This window comes from Mesoplodon bidens, assembly GCF_964165515.1.
Source record: "Mesoplodon bidens genome assembly, chromosome: 2".
Lineage (NCBI taxonomy): Eukaryota > Metazoa > Chordata > Mammalia > Artiodactyla > Ziphiidae > Mesoplodon > Mesoplodon bidens.
In genome coordinates, this window is record NC_138177.1 from 113,569,901 (window position 1) to 113,591,602 (window position 21,702).

Genomic DNA, 21,702 nt, shown 5'->3' on the forward strand with positions numbered 1-21,702 from the left:
AAGTTTCTCACGGAGGAATAGCTGTCACTTTTTCTTGTAACGCCAAGATTCCTCTGATGCCAACTGTGTTCTTGTTAGTTACTGAGTCTGAGTAACTGATATACACTCAAATGGAAATACAGGCAGAGGTGTCATTGCAGGGCCTCCTTGGGTCAGGAGTTCAGATTTGACAAGAGCCCAGTAGCCAGCTAACAGCTTGGGTCAGGAGTTCAGTTTTGACAAGAGCCCAGTAGCTTTTCAGAAAAGGTGGTAGCTGTGTCACAAAGGCGCTAAGTCCTTAAAAGGGCTCTCCTGAGTGGAGGTTGCCTTCCTTTGACAGAGGCTCTAATTGGCAAAATCTTTAGACACAGAGATTTGCAACTCAAAGTGGTCGTTAGAGGAGGGGAGACCCAAATGCACAGAGTGGCCACAGCTTCCTGGACCACTTCCAACACAGCCTGTGGGTTTGGGCTCCTCTTAAACCAGGCTGACTTGTGTCTTAACCAACATAAAGAACCAAGTAGAGTGCCCAGGGGAGACACATACTGTCTCTAATTCCCAAGCAGTCCAATAAGAAATTGGACCTCATTTTGGTGGGGGGAGGTGAGGGACTGCAGTGACATTATTTCCTTGATGGCTGAGGGATTGACAATATGAACCTGCCTATATAGTGTCAAGAAATTTTACTTGGGACTCATAAAATGCCTTCTCCTTGTTCCAGTGAGAAACACTCAATCTTCCAAAGCTGCTTACCATACAAACATCCTTGAAACATAGCCCAGAAGAAAGGGCAGTCAGCACCTCTGCTTGAAGGAAAGGCAGAAATGTGAGAACTCATGGAGAATTGCCTCTCAGTATACTGTATACTAAAAAGGATGAGGTTTACTTCATGTAAATCATACTTAACTTTTTTTAATAAAAGCTTTCATTCAAGAAACCAGGAGGATGGGAGTATGAGGTGATATGAAAATTCTTTCTTCTTTTCTGTCCTCAAGAGATTTACTTCCTATGTGAGGTGTTTGTTTTGTTTTGTTTGTTTTGAATGTATAATTGGATTGGAAACAAAACAAAAAACAAACAGCAAAACCATGCCTGTGCTTAAGTGAAAGGACCTAATAGTATACTAAACACTGGAATGCCATTAGCACTAAATTTATTTAATTGAGTTCAGTCAGCTCTATGTTTCTTGAGAAATCTACTGAGATGAGTGAATACTTATCCACTGATTATTCTCAGAAAAGATAAAATGTATAATGATGTATTTGTTAACAATTCATGGGGTTTTATATAATGAGGAAAAAATAAGTTGAAGTCCATGAGAAGAATGGTAGTTCCTCTAATTTATTACTCTGAAACAATATCTTAGTAATATAAAAATAAGTTATTCTAGATCACTCTATAGACAGAGGGTTTCTGGGTCTTTGGCCCATATCTATGGTTCTCAGCTCTAGCTGCATATGAGAATTACCTGGAGGGCTTTACAAATAATGATGCCAGACTTCATGCCTACACATTCTGATTTAATTGGTCCAGGGTGGAGCTCATGCCTTGGTATCTTTTAACATTCCCCTAAGTTATCCCAGGGTTATAGCCAGAATTGAGCACCACTGGCCTGTGCAATAGAACATTATTGCTATGTAGTTTTCTTTAGCTCCTTGGTCTGCGAGAAAATTTCTAACAGAGACCCCTTCGTGTTATTTAACTATACAAAAAAATAAAAGTACACAAAGCAATTTAACAATTTTATGGTTTTTGACTTTAACATTGAAAAATTAAAGGTAAGACTCAAAATATGTCATTAATTTATTTCAGCAGTTATTAATTTTGGGAGTAGAGGTGGCAAATCAGAACCATATGGGGTCATTTTTTCAAATTAAAATAGCCATGTTCCCACCAGAAGTTTCTAATGTTTGGAAAAGGATATGAATGGTAGAAGGATAAATGTCTAATTTTTAAGAGTTCTCTGTATGATTCTGACTCCCCACCATGACTACCACCCCTCTATCTTTTGTGGAAAATGACTGGTTTACCTCTTTTGCTTATGACTTGCCAAATAAGTTAGATATATGTTCCAAGGATCAGTGGTCAGCCCCATTTCTCTACCCTCTTGTTATGTGATCAGATTAATCATTTGGGAAGCTTCAAAATACAAATCTGAGAAGAGGAACACTATTAGTTGAGAAAAACACCACAATAAAAGCAATTTCAGCACAGAAATAGCCAAAAGCTTTTCTATTCTAAAAAAATAAACATTCTAGGAACAATTACAAACTTGTGCTTATCCTTGGACATGTAAGATTCATACAATGAAAAGAAATGATCATTTTAGTAAATTCAACTTATTCTGGAACCCAACTTTCTCAGTAAAGTTTCTAACTAATCCAGATAAAGCTACAAAAAATGTTCCATTTCTTTGAAACTTAAAAAAAAAAAATGAGTTTCAAAACTTCTTTCCATGGATACACTATCCTTGCACCTGGCTCAGATAGATAAGTAGGAGGTTAGCTCTGCAGAGTCTTTTAACCCTTTGCTACTCAAAGTGTGGTCCATGGACCAGCAGCATCCTCTCACCTTGGGACTTGTTAGAAGTGCAGAATCTCAGGCTCCACCACAGGTCACCGGAGTCAGACTCTGCATTTTAACAATATCCACCAGTGAGTCATATACACATTAAAATTTAAGAAGCACTGCTCCAGCCCATTGTTTTTAAGATGGGCATCTAAACTATCCAGAAACATGTAATAATGCCTAAAAATATCTGTAAAACAAATGGCACACAAATTAATCCATTTTAACAGAATTCTTTAAAAAGACAAAAATAAGAGCTTTAAAAAATCTTGTTTTTTCTTTAAACCATTAAACAAGATTCTTACACTATAACATGGTGGGATTTTCATCTTTTTCTTTGAATACAGTCAATGATGATAGAGCTGAAGTGAGCTTGTTGGTTGTGTTATTAGTAGTGGTATTATGTGTTTTGTTGCTATTTTTTTTATCTCAGTTTTCCATTTCTATTTCAGAAAGTGAACACAGCAGGCTGTAATTTGCTAAGAAGCAGAAGTGCAAACTGCTCTTGGGAAAAAAAAAAAAGGACAAAACACAACCATAGCTTCCACCTGTTCTTATATTTCCAATCAACACTAGATAATGCTATTTGTCCAAGCATTGAACATCACAGGGGAATGGGAGGACAGAGAACACACCAAACTTAAGTTGTGTCATCTTAAATAAATAAATGGCCTTTTATCCTCCAGAATGGTAATTCAATTCAAGCTAATTTCTAAAAGCAGCACAAATTTAAACAATGAGTAATAATAACAAAACAATAACAACAATAGCAAAAATATTTAAAAGACTTATTCTTTCCTACTGGCACATCTGAACATTTCATTATACGAGATTTCCCACTTTTATTAGCATCTTGTTTCCCCTTCAGTTTGTACTGTGACCTCCAGGTGAGAATGCTTTCATATAAATTTTCTCACCAAGTGAAGTAATGAATATCATTGTAAGGGTACTCTAGACTTGGTGTTATGATCTCCACAGTAAGTAGTTTGAAATGGAGAGCATTATATCATGTGCATAATATTTTCACAAGCAGGCAGCAAGAAGGACCTTTTTTTTTTCTTTTCATAATGTATAAAACACTGAATTTAAAATTTTCCAGTTTTTATAATTTGGGTCAGTATGGATAATTATGTCACTAATAAACATGATGCCTGAGAGTAATACATAGAATATGCATTTAGTAAAACCATTGGAAAGCTGTGCTCATTTGTGCACCATGTCTGATGTAAAGGGCCAAGCCCTAATAAAGACCATGCTTTATAAAGAATGCATTGTGGGTTGGCCTGAGAAACATAGAAACATGTCTCTGCTCTCAAAGTAACACCTTGTGCCAAAATTCATAATGTGAGATGTTTGGCTCAATGCCACTGTAGTAGGTTGCACTTATGGACTTTGTATTTCTTTGATGGTTTTAGGACAATCTCCTAATCTCCATTAAAAAGTGATTGAAAATTGCAAGCAATGAAAAGAGAACTTAGAATAACACATTTAATCAAATCACTAGTTTACTTTGTTTGCTTGCTTTTTCCCCTATGATCACCTCCCCCTTTTTTTTTATTTCATAGAGGCTCCTTTGTATTATAGGTTTAGAAGAGAAAAAAACAGACTGATTTTCATTATGCTTTAATTTAATGATTCTATTTTCCTGAGTCTGTTCTAGTCTGATTGTGATTTCATGCCTATATCAACGGTAGGAGAAATAGAAGTTTATGAAATGCTACTCTCTTGGGAAATAGTAGGGGACTGGGATGATTGTTATCATTGGGAAATAGAATTGGAATCTAGAAAGTTATTGGTCTGGAGTTAATGGTATAACAAAATTAGACCATTCAAATAAAGATTGGTTCAAATTATAAGGTTTAGGCTGCAGTAAGAATAAAAACTTAAGAGAGACAATAAAAGAAAGTATTTCCAAGAGTGCCTAACACAACCTGTAACACCTATTGTTTATTGATCAAATGAATGAATGAATAAATAAGAATTACAGTGTTCCATCATTTTGCATTGGATTAAAAAGAACCAGTTAGTTGTCCTAGAAAAATATGTGTTAATTTATAACATATTTCAATTGTGCTGGCTAATGAAAATAAACTACAATCTGATGGAAATATCTTTGTTTTATTCTATGCTACTTTTTGGTAACTTTTGATGTAGGTGACCACACACTTCTTCCAATATTCTCCTCTTTTAGAATCTGTGATTCCATGGTCTCCTACTTTTTACTTTACTGACCATTCTCAATTCTTTTGGCAAACATCTACTCTTCTATGCTGTTATTAAATGGTGGAGGCCCTCTGAAAATATTCCAAATTTATATCTTCAGCCCATAGCTGTCTTCTGAACTTGAGTCTTATAGAGCCAAAAGCTGAACTGTCTCACTAACTTGGAATCTCATTGGCTAGTGATATTAAAATTCACATAACTGGAAGGACAATAAAAATTCCATCTCTCAATAATTTCCATCCCACATAATTGGAGCCATCATACACCCAACCCAGTTCTTCCAGCTAAAAATCCTAGGATGTTTGCTTAATTTCTCTTTTTTCTATACCTGCCTCCCCAATATATAATTCATCAAAATTTTCTATCACTTATAGCTTCATAATATATCTTAAACCAAGTCTGTTTTTTCATCACTACCTTCAGTTCTAAGCCTTCATCTGCTTGCTGCTGGGTTACTGCAAAAACCACTCTAGGGCCATATGTCTACTCTTTTCCATTTCTAATCCATTCTATCCACAGCAACCAGAGTGGTTATAATTATCACTAACTTGCTTAAAGCAGTGGAACTCAGCAAAAATAAACTCAGTTCCTGGACCTGTAAGGCCTTGCATACACAACCTCTTGACTACTTCTCCAGTCCTGTCTCATGTCACTTTTCCCCTTGTTCCCCAGGCCATAGCCACACTGGCTTTCTTTCCTGTCACGTGTGCCAAAATATTTCTTTCTATAGGGTATCTCATTTGTTTTTCTCTTTGTGCTGTTCCTTTCTCTACTCTTACTCTGGACATGATTAGCTTCTTCCTACACTTCAGGCCCCAAATTACCTCCTTGCCTTCCCTGACTCACTGTCTATAGCACAACCATGGTTTTTTAATCATCATGGTTCCTCTCTGTCACATTTCCTGCTGATTTCACAATATCTATTACAATCCATAGGCAACTCCTCTCTCCTTCCTTTCTCCCCCCCCCTTCCTTTTTCTTTTCCCCACTTAAATGTAAGCTTCATGAGGATAAGAAGCTTGTCTCTCTTGTCTGCTGTCTTACACCCTGCACATTACAAATGTTCAATAAATAATTGTTTCATAAAGAAATGAGGCTATAAAATAGTAATTCTCAGTATTACTTTATTTAAATTTCACAATCAAATAACAATAAAATTATTTCTCATCATCTCAAAAGGTAGCAAAACTGACAGCTTTCTTTTTCCTATTGTACCATGTCTAAAAATTACATTGTATATACTTCTAAGGAACATATTATGTAAACTTCTCCTCTGTGGGATAAATGGTTGTGCTGATGGTTGGGAATGATTACTTTAATTGTATAGTTCATATTGTTTAAATACAAAAGTACTTAAGTAAAAATATTTACTGCTGATATGCCCTTAATTGTTGGATTCAGGTTGACCATACTTCAAAGATCACTTGTACAGTAACAAATTATAGTATTGCAATTATTATTATTTGTGATTTGTTGAAATCAAGGAGGGAGGTTAGCTCTGTAGAGAGCTATTCAGAAAAACATAGGACTTGCTACAAAAAGCTATAGATGTTTCAGAGCTTGCATTTCTACCCCTCCCATATCTCCATTTTTTTCTTCATTTCCTTTTCTTTTCTTCACATCCTTGTAAGAGTATGATATTTTGAGCACTCTCAGTGCTCTCTTCAGCAGATGTTAGCATGCATATGCTAATTCAACACACTTCCTTCCTACTCATTCCTAAATTCTTAACATCTTCAGTGTTTTCTAAACAAAAACTCAAACTACCCAGATAAACAATACTGATATATATATATATGATATATATATATATATGATATATATATAGCATATATATGATATGATCATATATGTGTGTGTATGTATATATATATATATATATATATATATATATATATATATATAGCAGAACAACTGTTGGGAGCTGCATTATTTATCCTGAAAAGTTTTGAATTTCCTGTAAAATTGCAGAAGGTCTGAGCTTCAGTTTTATCAGAGTTTTCATCCTCAGCATGGGTGTCAGGAAAGAATTTATATCTGATAAGAAAACAAAATGATATGTGTTTTTACATAATTATTTAAAGCTATTTCTTCATGTGGGGAATAGTTTATGTGATAAAGAATACATCCAAGCAATGAATAAAACAATATGTGCCCTGAAAAAACATCCTTAAAACACTTCTCAAAATTACCCATTTTTTTTTCAGAAGGCATTATTATCATTTCCCTTTCTGGAAACTGAATTTACATATTTGTTTATTTATTTATTTATTTATTTATTTGACATTGATTGAGTACCCACCCATTTTGTGCAATAAATGATATACTTTGTGAAGTACAAAGACCTAGGATCTCTCCTCAAGAAGCTTACAGTTTAGGTGGATAGATCATGCATATGCTTGACTGTAATTCAAAGTAAAACAATGAAGACCATTAAGAGATGTAGAAATAAAATGACTTCAGTTGGATCTTGAAGAATTGATAAGATCTGCTAGGTATTTGGCACTGAGACTCAGAAGGAACAGCCTGAGTAAAGTCAACAATAAAATAGCAAGAGAAACTGTGCTCAGAAATAAATAGAATAGTTTGCCTGGAAGTAGAATACAGAAAAGAGAATAATAATAATACAAGAATACAACCATATACTGAGGCCAACTTAAAGAAGACCATGAACGCTAGTATAACATATATACTTTATTTTATAGGAAATGAAGAACAGCTGATTGCTTAGTGAGAGAAATGCTTGATTATGTGTTTTTATAGAATTGAAATAGCAGAATGGGCTATAGAGAAGTAATTTAAAGAGGAAGAGATCAAATAAGTTACAAAGTTTAACAGATACCTGAGATGGTAATTAGGAAGTCAACTGTTAAGTGAAAAAAGGAGAATAGATGTGATAAATATTATGGATGTAAAATGGATTTAGAAATGAATCAGACACATACATGAAGGAAATGGAGATTTTGAACTTGGATACATATGTGATGAGCTCCTATAAATGCTATTTGACAAGTGAAAAGAGATACGAGTATAAGGGTAAAGATAATAAAATCATTCAAAGCATGTTATGTATGTAAATATATCCAGTTGACAGATGATAATGTTGGACTCAAACTGGGATGGTAATTGAGGGAATAGAAGGCTAGAAAAAGAATTCTGTGAGTTCCCCTGAGCTCACTTTAGTTTCAGGAAGTGTTTTCTAATGATTTAACTTTTACAGAGCTTTTTGATGTTCAAAGAGTTTGTCCCAACTACTCATGTACTTGTAAGTGTCACTTCATTTTTTATCTTTTGCACTGCCTTAGCCAATAAGAAACACTTTCTATATTATAGTTACTATACAAAACTCATGAGGTAAGTGTAATTATTACCATTATTTTATAATTGAGGAAATCAAGTCACAGAATAAGTACCTTGATCATTGTTATGCAGCTAGTAAAAGGCATATCTAGAATTCCTAATCAAGGTCCTCAGCTTATTGTTACATCTCACCATAGATCTTGAGCCTCCCCTAACCAAGATTTTCAGGAGTCATTCACAACCTGAAATTAGTCTCATGGCTTTAAACTTGTTATTAGGTGTATAGGGTGTGGCTCACTTGGTTTTCACATATCTACTGAGCTTTAGTTTTCACTATTAACCCTATATTTATTTTACTGAGTGAGTTTCAAATTACTTTGCTGGTTTGGGGGCCCTTCCCCATTCTCTTGGTTGGAATCTCACTTATCCTGGTGTACATTTTGCTGGCTCCTGCCACAACAGATTGGATCTTGGTCTACATAATTCCATCCAAAGCCTGGGATTTCCTTCAACCCAGTTTAATTGTGCTAGAAGTACAGCTGTATAACTCATTTCACTTTGCCTAGAGATTCACTACCCTGGTCACCAGATAATCCTATTAAAATAGATAACCAACAAGGACTTACTGTATAGCACAGGGCCCTCTGCTCAATATTCTATAAAAACTTAAATAGGAAAAGAATTTGAAAAAGAACAGATACATGTATGTGTATAACTGAATCACTTTGTTCTACAACTGAAACTAACACAACATTGTTAATCAACTATGCTCCAATATAAAATAAATTTTTTTTAAAAAGACAGCTAACTAAAAAAGAGCTGAGTTGCCACCTCCTCCATGGAGTCCAGATCTTAACTCTGAATAGCTTTATTAGTGCTTATTCATCATTTCCCCAGGCCTACTGATGAGTACACTTCATCTTGCATTATACTGGGCTTGACATAATAAAGCTGATACAGTCAGGAGGATGTTTAATGGTCTTATCCAAGAAATGCCATGATGGACATGTTTCTGCCCAATGAGGGTAATATTTTTCAGCTCAAATACCAAATAATAAGTACATTTTTCTTTCAAAGAAGCGCTCTCATTAGTCTCCCACTGCTACAGCACAGGACAGAATGCAAAGATAGATGAGTGACAGCCATGGAATAGTGTGAAAAGATAATGTAGCTTAGTAGAAGAGCAGTGGACTTTGAAACTTGTTTTATGACCCTATGAAAGAGTATTTTACAGTCAGTTTACTTGAATGTAAAAGGAAAATAACAACTATTTTGTAGGTTTTTTGGTGAGACCTAACTGAGATAATTCTTATGAAATACCAATTATTGTTCCTAGAGCTTTATGGAGTCTAAATAAATGTCAGCCTTCATCATCATCATCATCACTTTCATTATTAAGCAGAGGTTCAGTTCATGAAAAGAGATGCTATTTCTTAGTAATAAGAACTAGCATCTGACAATTTCAAGACCCTTTGGAAAGGAAATAACTTTCAATGTGAGATGATAATCATTAAATTTAAAGTTCACTTGAACAATTCTAAATGCAGAGATGCAGAAAAAAAAGAAAAGAAAAAGGGAAAAAGTGACAAGCTGGCATAGAAAATATTTTTTCATTACAGAAAAAAATAACATGTGACACAGTGAAGAATTCCTGTATAACTTGAATAATGAAATGCTGAGAGAAATCTAACCTGCAATAGTAAACACACACATTAAAACCCCACGAGATGTTTAGTGAGGAGAATTGAAACTTAATACTTAATACCAGAGCCTTAGTATACTATATTTTAGTTGATATTATTATGCTTTATATGCATTTAACATTAGCTATATGCACTTTTCATTTTCTGGTGTGGATTGTTTTCTTTATTATTTGCAATAATTGTCTTCATGAAGTGTATAGGTTGCTGTATAGACAGTGTGGACTGTATTTGCTCATTCTAGTCAAGATTTTCATGCTCTGACTGAACAATCTAGATGGCTGTACCCTTGTAGAGTGGGAATGCTATTGTTAATTGTTAATCAGGTGAGTCTTTGGAAGACACTTACATGGTGTCCATAACATTGAGTCATCAGTTGCTGTTTTAAAAAAGAGTGATGATAACTCTTTTAACTTATGAAAAGTATATCAGTAAATATAGGTTAGGTTAACCTGCAGTAACAAGCAAACCCCAAACTGTATTGGCATATGACTGCAAGAGTAGGTTCATTTCTTGCCCACATTACATGTTACTTGAAAAGCAGCAATAGCTCTGCTCCATGTCATCTTCACTCTAAGATCCTAGCTAATATTACCTATCACCATAATACATAGGGAAAAGGGATTTTAGTTAACCATGTATTGATTTTTACATCTTTTCAGACTCTAACATATCACTGGCCAAAGTAAGTCATGTGACCTAGCCTGACATCGATGGAAATGGGATGTATAATACCCCTAAAGGGAGGGAAAATGCTGATTTTTTTAACCTTAATGCAGTCTATCACAGGAAGTCATGTTAGCTTTTGTTCCACTGAGGTGTATATTTTAAAATTATTTTTCCAAGTTATAGTCAGTCTCCTACTTTCTCATATTCCTATAAATGTGTAACATTTTAATTTTTTTTTCTTTTAGGTATATAGATGACAACCACAACCTAAAGTAAACATTATTTTTCATATTAAATGATGTTATTTGTGTCACTATTACTTGACTTTTTAGGAAGCCGAGAAGCACAGAAGTTGAAGAACAATGTCTGATTAATACTAGGTTTTCTGTACATCACAAGTCATGTGTGGACCATCTATGGGTCAGATTTTTATTATTTTTAAAAACTTGATAACTTTACCATATATCTTTAGAAGGGTAGCTGTCATAACTACCTGTCATAATTAGAAGACAAGAAAGTAATTTCAAGAAAGTAAAAAAGAGATGGTGCTTCTGAGTCTTATTAAAAATGAAGTCACTAAATAAAAAGCACACACACAAGCAATTTAACAATGGAATTCAATGTTAAAATTAAGCAACAAAAGATGCTTACTTTTAGGAACTTAAATATTTTCCAGTATAACCGGACACTTTGATTAAGTCAGACCTAACTCCCTGACATGTCTCCTGGGTCTTATGTGGAAACTTCTCATTTTATGAGACATGTTCCTAGAGGTAATACCAGGAGAGAAAGAGGTAAAATATGGGAAATTATGTCACTAAGGAATAATAATAAATTGGAATTCCCTCTCAATCTTCTAAGTCTGCAGTTCATTTTGTATTTAGAGTGAGTTTCAGTGAGGGGTGGTTTGTACAGAATAGGGAAATTATAATGGAGTAAGGAATTTGTGGATCTATATGGTAAACTCCTCTTATTTCCCTACTTATTGGTGTCAAATAACTGAATCTTGCTCATCCATATAAACGAGTCTAAAATCAATGGGGATTGATTATAGGTCAAATGAATTACTCAGGACACACACACACACACACAGCTCTTTTAAGAAAGATAGCATAGAGCAGTGCTCTTCAAACCATCCTTACAGGCCAAATCTGGTCTTCCATTTGTTTTAGTATGGTACCAAACTAAGAATGATTTTTATATTTTTAATGGTTAAACAAGTTACAAAAGAAACATTTTTCATGGAATTTTGTGAAATTCAAATTTTGGTGTCCACAAATAGAATTTTATTACCACCACCACACTTCCTTCTCTCTGAATTGTCTATGGCTGCATTGACAAATACTGTATAGTCCACAAAGTTTAAAATATTTAATTTGTGGCCCTTTACAGAAAAAAGATTGCTGATTTCTGTCTTAGATTATTCTGACATTAAAATTGCTAAAAACCATGCTCCGATAATCAAAGTATAACCCCTATAGTACAGAAACATTTTTAGTAAACAAATGTTGTTTTCACTGTGTGTGTGCCCATGTATGTGTGTGTGACTGTATGTGTGTGCTTGTGTCTGTATTTTAGGCAGTGTATATAATATGGACCAAGAAATATTTTATGTGTTTGACTCATCCCATGTAAAGGCCCATTAGATAGCATAGAAGAATCTGAAAACTTCACAGCTTTTCTTTTTCTGCTTGCATTGCTATAATTTTTGGCCTGAAAGTGGTTCCATGATTGAGGTTGATTCTGAGACCTTAAGGTTATTTCACTGTAAGTGTGGTTTCCCAACTTCACTTTTAAGATTCTATTTCATTTATAGAATAAAATCACATTGTAGTGTTCCCATCTAGTTTCACAACAAACCCCATGATTTTAGTATTCTACTATTTTTAGAACTAATTTGGGAAGAGATTACTCATCTTAAACGTTTGGAAACAAGTGCGTTCTTTAAGATTTTACTTAAAAAAATGCAATGTTATATAATCATTTGCAGATAGTTTTCCTTCCATTTTATTTACACAAAACATGAAATAGTGTTAACTAGTACTCTTATTTTTAAAAAATCAAGTAATTGACTAATTGTGCCCTCTACCACTAAATGAGAAATGTTACTTAAGTTAATGATTAGGTTAGAAATTTTGGAACATGAACAATTTAAATGTTTGTTTTCTTATGTTTAAGACAGATTACTTATACCGTTTGTTTTGGAAAATTCCCCATTATTTTCAGAAATTCACCAACTTTAGTTATCATTACCTTCATACTGACAGTTAATACATAGTGTTTGTATTGTCTTTTTCTTAATAGTTTCCCATTTTTTCCACCACCATCTTTCTTCCATGAACATCAAGTGTCATAGTTTTGTGAAGAAGTTTCATATGTTCCTTCTTGAATCTGGTATAATAAAATGACAAGTTCCATGAATCTAAATAAAATTAGCATAGTATAATAGGGAGAAGATAAAGTACGCTGATCAAATACATAAGTATTTAACAGTTCTGCCTGCATTCCATCATGCTATTATAGGGTTTCAAGGGAGGATGCCATAACGTAATTATAGACATATATCCTTCTTGTGTATATGTATTGGAGATATATACTTCATTCTAGTCCCTTCGCCCCTGGTTATCTGTATCTTCCCAATCCAACAGTGAGAAACCTGTCCCCATCATCCAGTATTTACTTATTAGTTCAATTCCTGTATACAGGTGGAAGATGACAACTTTATCAAGCAGAGTCCTGCTTTTAAGCTTTCTGCTATTAATTTTTAATTTAATTCCATGATTTCCACTCTTTTAAATTTCTGGAGGCGTGTTTTATACTCAGATTATGGTTTATTTTGGTGAATGTTTCATTGAGAAGAATATTGTTGTCTGGAATGTTCTATACATGTCAATTAGAACAAGTTGATTGATTTTGCTGTTCATATAAACTCCATACTTACTGGCTTCCTGTCTGTTTGATCTATCAACTACTGAAAGAGGCGTGTTGGAATATCCAACTATAATAGTGCATTTGTCCATTTCCCTTTTCAGCTAGTTCTACCAGTTTTTGCTTCAAGTATTTTGATACTCTGTACACACACATTTAGGATTATGTCTTCTTAGAGAATTGGCCCCTTAATCATTAATGCTCCTCTTTATCCCTATAATTTCCCTTGTTCTGAAGTTTGCTTTGTCTGAAATTAATATAGCTACCTCAGCTTTCTTTTGATTAGAATTAAAAATGTATATATTTCCTATTTCCTATTTTCTTTACTTTTAACCTCTCTAAATCTATATATTTAAACCAGGTTTCTTGTTAACCATATAATTGGGTCATGCTTTTTATGCATGCTAACAGTCTCTGTCTCTTAATTGGTATATTTACATCATTCATGTTTAAAATGATTATTCATATAGATGAATTAATATTTTCCATTTATGCAACTGTTTTATATTTGTTGCATTTGTTCTTTCTTTCCCCCTCTATCTCTTTGCTTTCTTTGGCTTTAATTTCACATTTTGTAAAATTCTGTGTTATCTCCTTTTTTGGGATATCAATTATACTTATTTTTAAATTTGAGTGGTTGTCCTAAAGTTTGCAATATAATGTTTAATTTATATTAACCCACAAATAGTATACCAATTCATGTGTAGTGCAGGTAACATATCGATATAACAGAGTATTCCTAATTTTCCCTTCCCATCTTCTATGACATTGTGTCATTTGTTTCACTTAGCCATATGCTGTAATCACTCAATATGTTGTTACTAATATAAACAGTTATCTTTTAGATAAATTGAAAATAATAAAAATAAAATATTTTTCTTTACCTTTATGTATTCCTTCTCTGAAGCTCTTTCTTCTTTAAGTAGATCAGTATTCGTGAAGAATTTCTTTTAACGTTTCTTGCATTGTGAATCTGTTGCATTGAATTCCCTCAGTTTTGATTTGTTAAAGACATTTTTTATCTTTCTTTCATTGTTAAAGAAAATATTTTTCTAAATATAGAATTCTAGGTTGTTGTTTTTTCCTTTCAGCACTGTAAGTATTTAACTCCACTGTCAGCTTGCTTACATTGTTTCTTATAAGACGTCCATTGTAATTCTTATCCTTGTTTCTCCTGGAGAGTATTCTTTTTTCCCTTGTTTCCTTCTCTAGATTTTCTCTGTTTTTGGTTTTCTGTTTCTGTTTTGGTTTTCTGAATATGACATACTAAGGTGTAGATTTTTTTGCATTGATTCCACTTGTTGTTCTTTGAGCTTCCTGGAACTATGGCTTGGTGCATGCCATTCATTTAGAATTTTTTAGCCATTATTACTTAAAGCACTTTTTCTGTTCTTTTTTTCTCTCCTCCTTGTATACTAATTACACATGTTACATCTTTTGAAATTGTCCCAAAGATCTTAAATGCTTTCTTCTGTTTTGTGTTTTGATATGTTTTAAAATTATTATTCTTTTTTCTCTTTATTTTTCATTTTGGGAAGTTTCTATTGATGTAAGTTAAAGCAAACTGATTCTTTCCCAGGACATTTCTAATCTTATAAGACTATCAAAAGCAGTCTTCATCTGTGTTACAGTGCTTTTGATAACCAACATTTTAAAAATTCTTTATTAGATTTTTCTGTCTCTCTGCTTACATTACTTATGTTTTCTTTCACTATGTCAACTTTTTGTTATTAGAATCCTTAATTTATTAATCATAGTTATTTTAAATACCCTGTTTATTAATTTCAAAATCTATGCAATTCCTAGGCTGCTTCTATGGTTCCTTTTTATTTTCTGCTTTTTCACCTTGCCTTTTGAAATCCCTTGTAATTTTGTTGTTGTTGAAAGCCAGCCATGTATTAAATAATAGGATATGAGATAAATAGGTACTTAGTGTGAGGATTAATATTAGTCTAGTTGGGAGCAAACATGAAAGTTTGCTGTAGCTGTAGGTTCCAGAGGCTTCAGATTCCTCTAGTGTTCTTATTTTTATCTCACTCTTGTTTTTGGTCTTCCTGAGTACTCCTTCTTAGAGAGAATCTACATCTTGCAGCTTTATCCGCTATAGTCCATTGTATTACACTGGAACACTTTTGGTGTGAGGGACAAGTGTGTGGGGGTCTGATTATATGTAATTCTTTTAGAGGTTCTGTGTTTCTGGGCTGTGACTTTCATAAGTATTTTTTCAATTGGAAGGATTTTTCCTTCTTAGGTGAAATAGAAAGGCTAAAATGGGATATAGTGTGTGGAAAGACCTACCCTCAGTTGGGATAAGGCTCTGGTAAAGTCTTATTTCCTTGAGAGTAGACTTTTGCTAAGGAATAATCTCTAGCCATATTGTACAATGATTAGTCCTCTTCTCTTGCCAGAGGCAAGAGAATGTCTTTCTTGAATTTTCTCTGTGAGAATCTTGGGGCGTTTCTGGTGGTAAAATTGATAATAGTGTATCCCACTCAACACTGTAGCCTCCAATAGTTTCTCATTCTCAAGCTAGTCCACACTCAGACTCCAGTAAATTGTCAAAATTATCATTTAAGTGTTCATAATATTTTATGGTTCTAGTGACTCTGTTCCAATTGGCCATGTATGGCTGCTATGCTCTTGATTTAAATCTCTCCAGATTTGGGTGTTTGTTTGCCTTGTAATCTCAGTTCTCTGATGCGTCCAAGAAAAGTTGATTTTCAGCTTGTCCACCCTTTCTTGTTATAGTGGTTGTACAGAAAAGAGTGTAACTCCCATGGTTTTTACACATCAATGGTAAAAAAAAAAAAAATAATAAAGTATCCTTACTCCATTTCAGCCAGGTGGGGAGGGCATAGATACATCTTTCTTTCATATATCTCAAGCTCAAATATCACATATTTAAAATTGTCTTTCTATATAAAATATACACCTTCTAAGATTACTCTGTAGAATATCACTTCATTTAACAATTAAAAACTTTTTAATTTGTAAGTTTAGTCTAATTGATAGGAGCAGTCTGATCTTGATCCCCAAGATGATGTTTGAAATGACAGACTCAGAAAAAGCATTACCAGATATGGAATTTACATGATTAAGAAATAAACATTTATTGTATAAAGCTACTAACTTGTTTTTAAAAAGACAACTCCTGTATGCTTAAATGTATGTGGTCTATCATTCTCAGAAGCATCAACCCGCTTCTAACTGAGGGAATAGACTGAAATCCAATTCAAATAGATGATTTATAACGTATGTTTTTGACTTAAATAGCTGTCAATAGTATAATTAGTTTTCACCAAAAGAAGAGAACCAGGCATTTAATGGCTTTTGTTTGAAGGATAATAGGAGAAAAAGAGACTAGATCTTAGCAAAATTTGGTCAACCTCTAGTCTACATGAGGGTAGATGTCAGATGTACAGAAGAGAAAAGGTGAGAAAGGACTTGTATGAATATGGTTAACCATTACCAATATCCTATGGAATCCATGTTGATTTGCTCTCTATAGTCTTATATGGTAAATGAAATATTTTTTAATATATGAACTTGTTTGTAGGTAGGATGAAAAATCAGAGATTAGCTGTATACCCCAGATAACAACTCCTAATTCCATAATTATGGAGAAAATCAAAGATGAATATTTCCTTCATGAAAAATGGAGATGGAAAGAACATGTTGGTTTAAATCTTTTGTATAAACCAACAGGAGTTCAACAGTTTTATAAAGCAATTTAAAATAAAATATTTCTCATCTTGGATTTACATTATATAGGCAGTGTAACTATAAAGTTGGCAGTTCTCTTATTACAAATGTAACTTCACCATGGTTCATTGAAACACTTTCCTACTTCTAAACCTGAACCTCATCTTAAAAATAAATTAACATCTTGGTTTGCAATACTGTATTTTAGATCTTGTACTTTAGAAGCACTGTAATATCTTTCATTACTCCTCAAACACTATAGACAGCTAAATTTATGTTTATTATATTTCATTTAATCATTAATATAAGCTGCAGCAGCCAAGGACCTCATTTGGATTATCAACAATTACCTTAAACACCATAGATGGGATAACAGAAATATAAAGTTTTCCCTTTGTGATCCTTTTAAAATCAAAGTACTAGTGTTGACAGTCTGAGACTTGCCACTTCAAAAGACAATATAGACAATTAGAGTAAAATTACCCAAGTGCTCTGTTTTTCCACCACCTCTTTTGGAACAAATTTTGATGACAAATCCAGCACAGCAGTTAGGAACACGGATTTCAGGGTCAGCTAGAACTTGAGATGAACCCCTGATCCTGCTATCCTCTTTTACCCTCAGTTTCTTTTTCCCTAATATAGAGATAATAATAGTACTTACCTTACAAAAATATACTGAAAAAGATAATGTTATCGATGTGTTAGTATTGAGACTTGAACAGAGTAAGCATTCAAAAAATGTTACATTATTTGAAGAATATTCTTTTAGCCTGGAACTCTAAAATCTGTGATTTTCTTTTACTCTGAGGTCATAGAAAAACAAAATTGGTTGATTAAATTATTCAGGAAAATGTTACCTTGTAAGTTGATTAAATTTTATTCTCTGACATTTTATAACCCTATTGGTATATGTACATGTGTGTATGTATGTGGGTTTACATTTTGGGAGGGAGTAAAGGCTATTAGTGTGAATTACATTTATGACTATGTTATCTTACCAACTGGTGAGGTTTTTATTCTTCAAAGAAAAAAAAAATGCATTGGGGCCTCCAAGGTGGCACAGTGTTTAAGAATCTGCCTGCCAATGAAGGGGACACAGATTCGATCCCTGGTCTGGAAAGATCCCACAAGCCGTGGAGCACCTAAGCCTGTGCACCACAACTACTGAGTCTGTGCTCTAGAGCCCATGAGTCACAACTACTGAGCCCGTGTACCACAACTACTGAAGCCCACGTGCCTAGAGCCCATGCTCCGAAACAAAGAGAAGCCACCACAATGAGAAGCTTGCGCACAGCAACTAAGAGTAGCCCCCGCTTGCCACAACTAGAGAAAGCCCGCGCACAGCAACGAAGACCCAACACAGCCAAAAATAAAATAAATACATTTATTTTTTAAAAAAAGAAAAAAATAAAACTTCCTTAATTTGGCATTCAAGATCCTGTATTCTGAGCTTCATTGCCCAAGATAAAAGAGTTAGAAGGAAAAGTTTTTACAGTTCCCATTGCTGCAGTTGGTCCCAAGGCAACAATAAATGTTCATCAACTCTCCTCTACTAAATATTCTGGATCCCCCTCACCCTGCCTTATACTTTTATGGATCTAGCTTGCTTTTCCCGTAAGTTTTAAAATAATTAACTTCCTACCAAGTGAGTGGTTGGTCTCATTAAGGGATGGTACCCTGTTAGGTACTCACTGTTGGTCTCTGCTACTTATCTGGTTTAGTGGAAGGGAATGCAAGCAACTGAGTTTATGCATAAGCTCCATTCCTGTCACTGTGGATACTCTGTTCATGAGCCCTTTGTGCAAGCACCTCCATAGTTAAGGACAAAAGCTGGCTGACATATACTGGTTGAATCCTTTTATCCAGTGGTTGTCCAACATCTCTTCTGCAGTGAGCACTTTCTAGGGGGCACTGATGTAAGACTCAAAGATCTATACACTTAGTGCCCACTCTTATAGGTTCCCATCTCTAAATCTTCTATCGCCTTCTTCCGTACTCTGCCAATGTGATTCTGGCATGTTGAACTTACTTATTGTAGGCCATCTTTGTCTCTAAGCTTTAAGGAGTCATTACAGGTCCTTGTGAGAATACTGAATTCTGAATCACAGGAGGTTGCCCTATTTTTAATAAATCTCTCTTGTCTTGCCTTATATTCTGCACTGCTCTCAGTGGAACACTGTAGGAATAGTCTCTGTCAATAGTCCCTGTCATTACATAATATAAGCGTTCTTCAGGTTTTTGGTGAATAATCCATACCAGGGACAGACTTTCCCCATTTATGCCAAGACAAGACTTGATCCCAGTTATTGAATCTAGAATTACTGGGGTAGGGCAGTAGGGAAAGTATAGAACTTGAGGAGGGCAAACATCCTCTGTCAGGCATTGACCTCAAATGAGACCTTTGAACAGTGTCCAGGCAAGGGGAGCAATGTTTTCCTCTGGCAATGATGAGGGGAAATATAGGGGTTGAAAATTCTCAAACACATTTACTCATTCAATGGCTCATCCAGAGTCTTGATGTCTCATTCTTCCCTATAATAGCCCTTACTTTGGTGTAGAAGATTTTCTGGGGCTGTGAATTGATATTTATTTGTAGATACACCTCTCTTGTGATCAAATGGTGGCCCTAATTGTCAGTACATTCTGCACTTCAGCTGCAGAAGAGAATCCCAAACACTGCTATGAAGGCTTTCTGCTTTTACAGTCCTGAGTTGATAGTTGGCTGACTTAAGACTGTCATTCTCTTTCTTCAAGGCTTTTATTTCAATCATAAAAAGTCAATATGCTCTGCAATTCTTATATTTATCCTCATATCTTTAACGTTCTAGAACATTGGCTCTTAAACTTTACACCACTTTAAAATCACTTGCAGAGCTTTTTGAAACACAGATTTGGGGACACCACTGATCCCTGAGTTTCTGACTCAGTAAGTCTGGGAATTGGCACAAGAATTGGCATTTTTACCAAGTTTCCACATGGTGTTAATGCTGGTGGTCCAGAGACCACATTTTGGGAACCAGTGTGCTAGAGAGCTATTGAAAGCCAGAACTTCCTCTTCCATTTCACATCTCAATCCACCATAGATGAGAATCTATGTAATTGTGTTGCCACATCATGCCTGAATTATGACAATTCGGTTTTAGTTTGGATTCACCCAAAAGCAGACTCTGCACAAAGATTTGGGCGCAAGTAGTTTATTTGGGAGATGTATAGGTCTGAGTCCAGTTAGGATACAGGACTCACACAGAAATTTAAATATGGAAGTCTTCATATAAAGAAGTATTAACTATAAAATGAGATTGGAGTAACAGAGATTAGCTAAACCTAGGAATAAAGAGAAACCTATAGAATATAGAAATAGCAGCTATAAGGAACAACCACTATCCCAACTGCTGAGATGGAGTGCCAAAGGAAGGTCCTCTAGTAGAGGGCCTCCACTTCTCCACCACATGTGCACACACATACACACACACCTCCATCCTCAGGGCTAAGATCTAGACCTGGTTGAAGAGGATGTACCTCTGGCTCAGTGAGTTTAACTGAGTCAGTGAAGATGCCTAAGGGGTTCTAAGGGGAGCCACCCACAGGAAGATGCTATGCAAATGCCACTTCACTTCAAAGCTGCTCTAGGTAGTCCCATGGAAAATCATTTATGAGAGGTACTGTGCTGGAGGCATTTTGCTGCCAAACAACCTGAGAGGTGTGCCAGGAGAAGCTGTTCATGGAGTGCTGACTGCCAGGTGCACTTCATATGCTGTTGCAGCTAACCTAAAGGAGGACACTGAAATCAGGAGAAACTCCCTTCCTCTCCAGGGTGTTTCTCCAGCATCCTCTACTGAAACAGCTTAATATTGTGCCAACTGGCAGAAGAGAAATTCTATAGGGCTTATCTCCATTATCCCAGAGCAGGAAACAAAGTGTAGATTTAAAACAAATAAATTGATAACTGGCATAGGAAGCAACATGTAGGAGTGAAGAAGTTAGACAGTAAAAAGAGAAGGTTCATAAAATTTTATTCATGAGCAGATTACTCTTTTAGGAAGCTAGAGTCCCTACCCACTGGGGATCATCTGATAGAATTTCTGGATCACAAATCAGAGTAACACCATAGAAGGAGAAGTTGGGTGTTCCCACTCACAAATTCCCCTTCTTCATTAGTTGGGGTAATTCCTAGGGTTGTTTCTTGGCTTGCACTTCCGGTCAACTCACGCAAGCCAAGGTCAGACCTGACCTGAGGCAGAGAGAATCAGGAAGTGGTAGGTTTATGTGGAAACTTTGTGAGATCACTACTTGGCTAGGCCATTGGATGTAGGCAGGCACAGCTTGAACAGCATTCACTGTACTATCATAAAGTCCTAATAAACTAGGATCTAGTTCACTCACAACTAGAATAAAGTGGAAAACAAAAGAAATATATCCCCAGAATTCATGTTAAATAAAATTGTCTAGACATTTCAAAAGGTTTGCATAAATTCTACCACTTCTGTCCAAGTTCTAAGACATTCTGATAATGATAGTTAACACTTACTGAATACTTACCATGTTCCAGGCATTGTCCCAACTGATTTTTTTAACTTTTTATTTTATATTGGAGTATATTGATTAACAATGTTGTGTTAGTTTCAGGTGTACA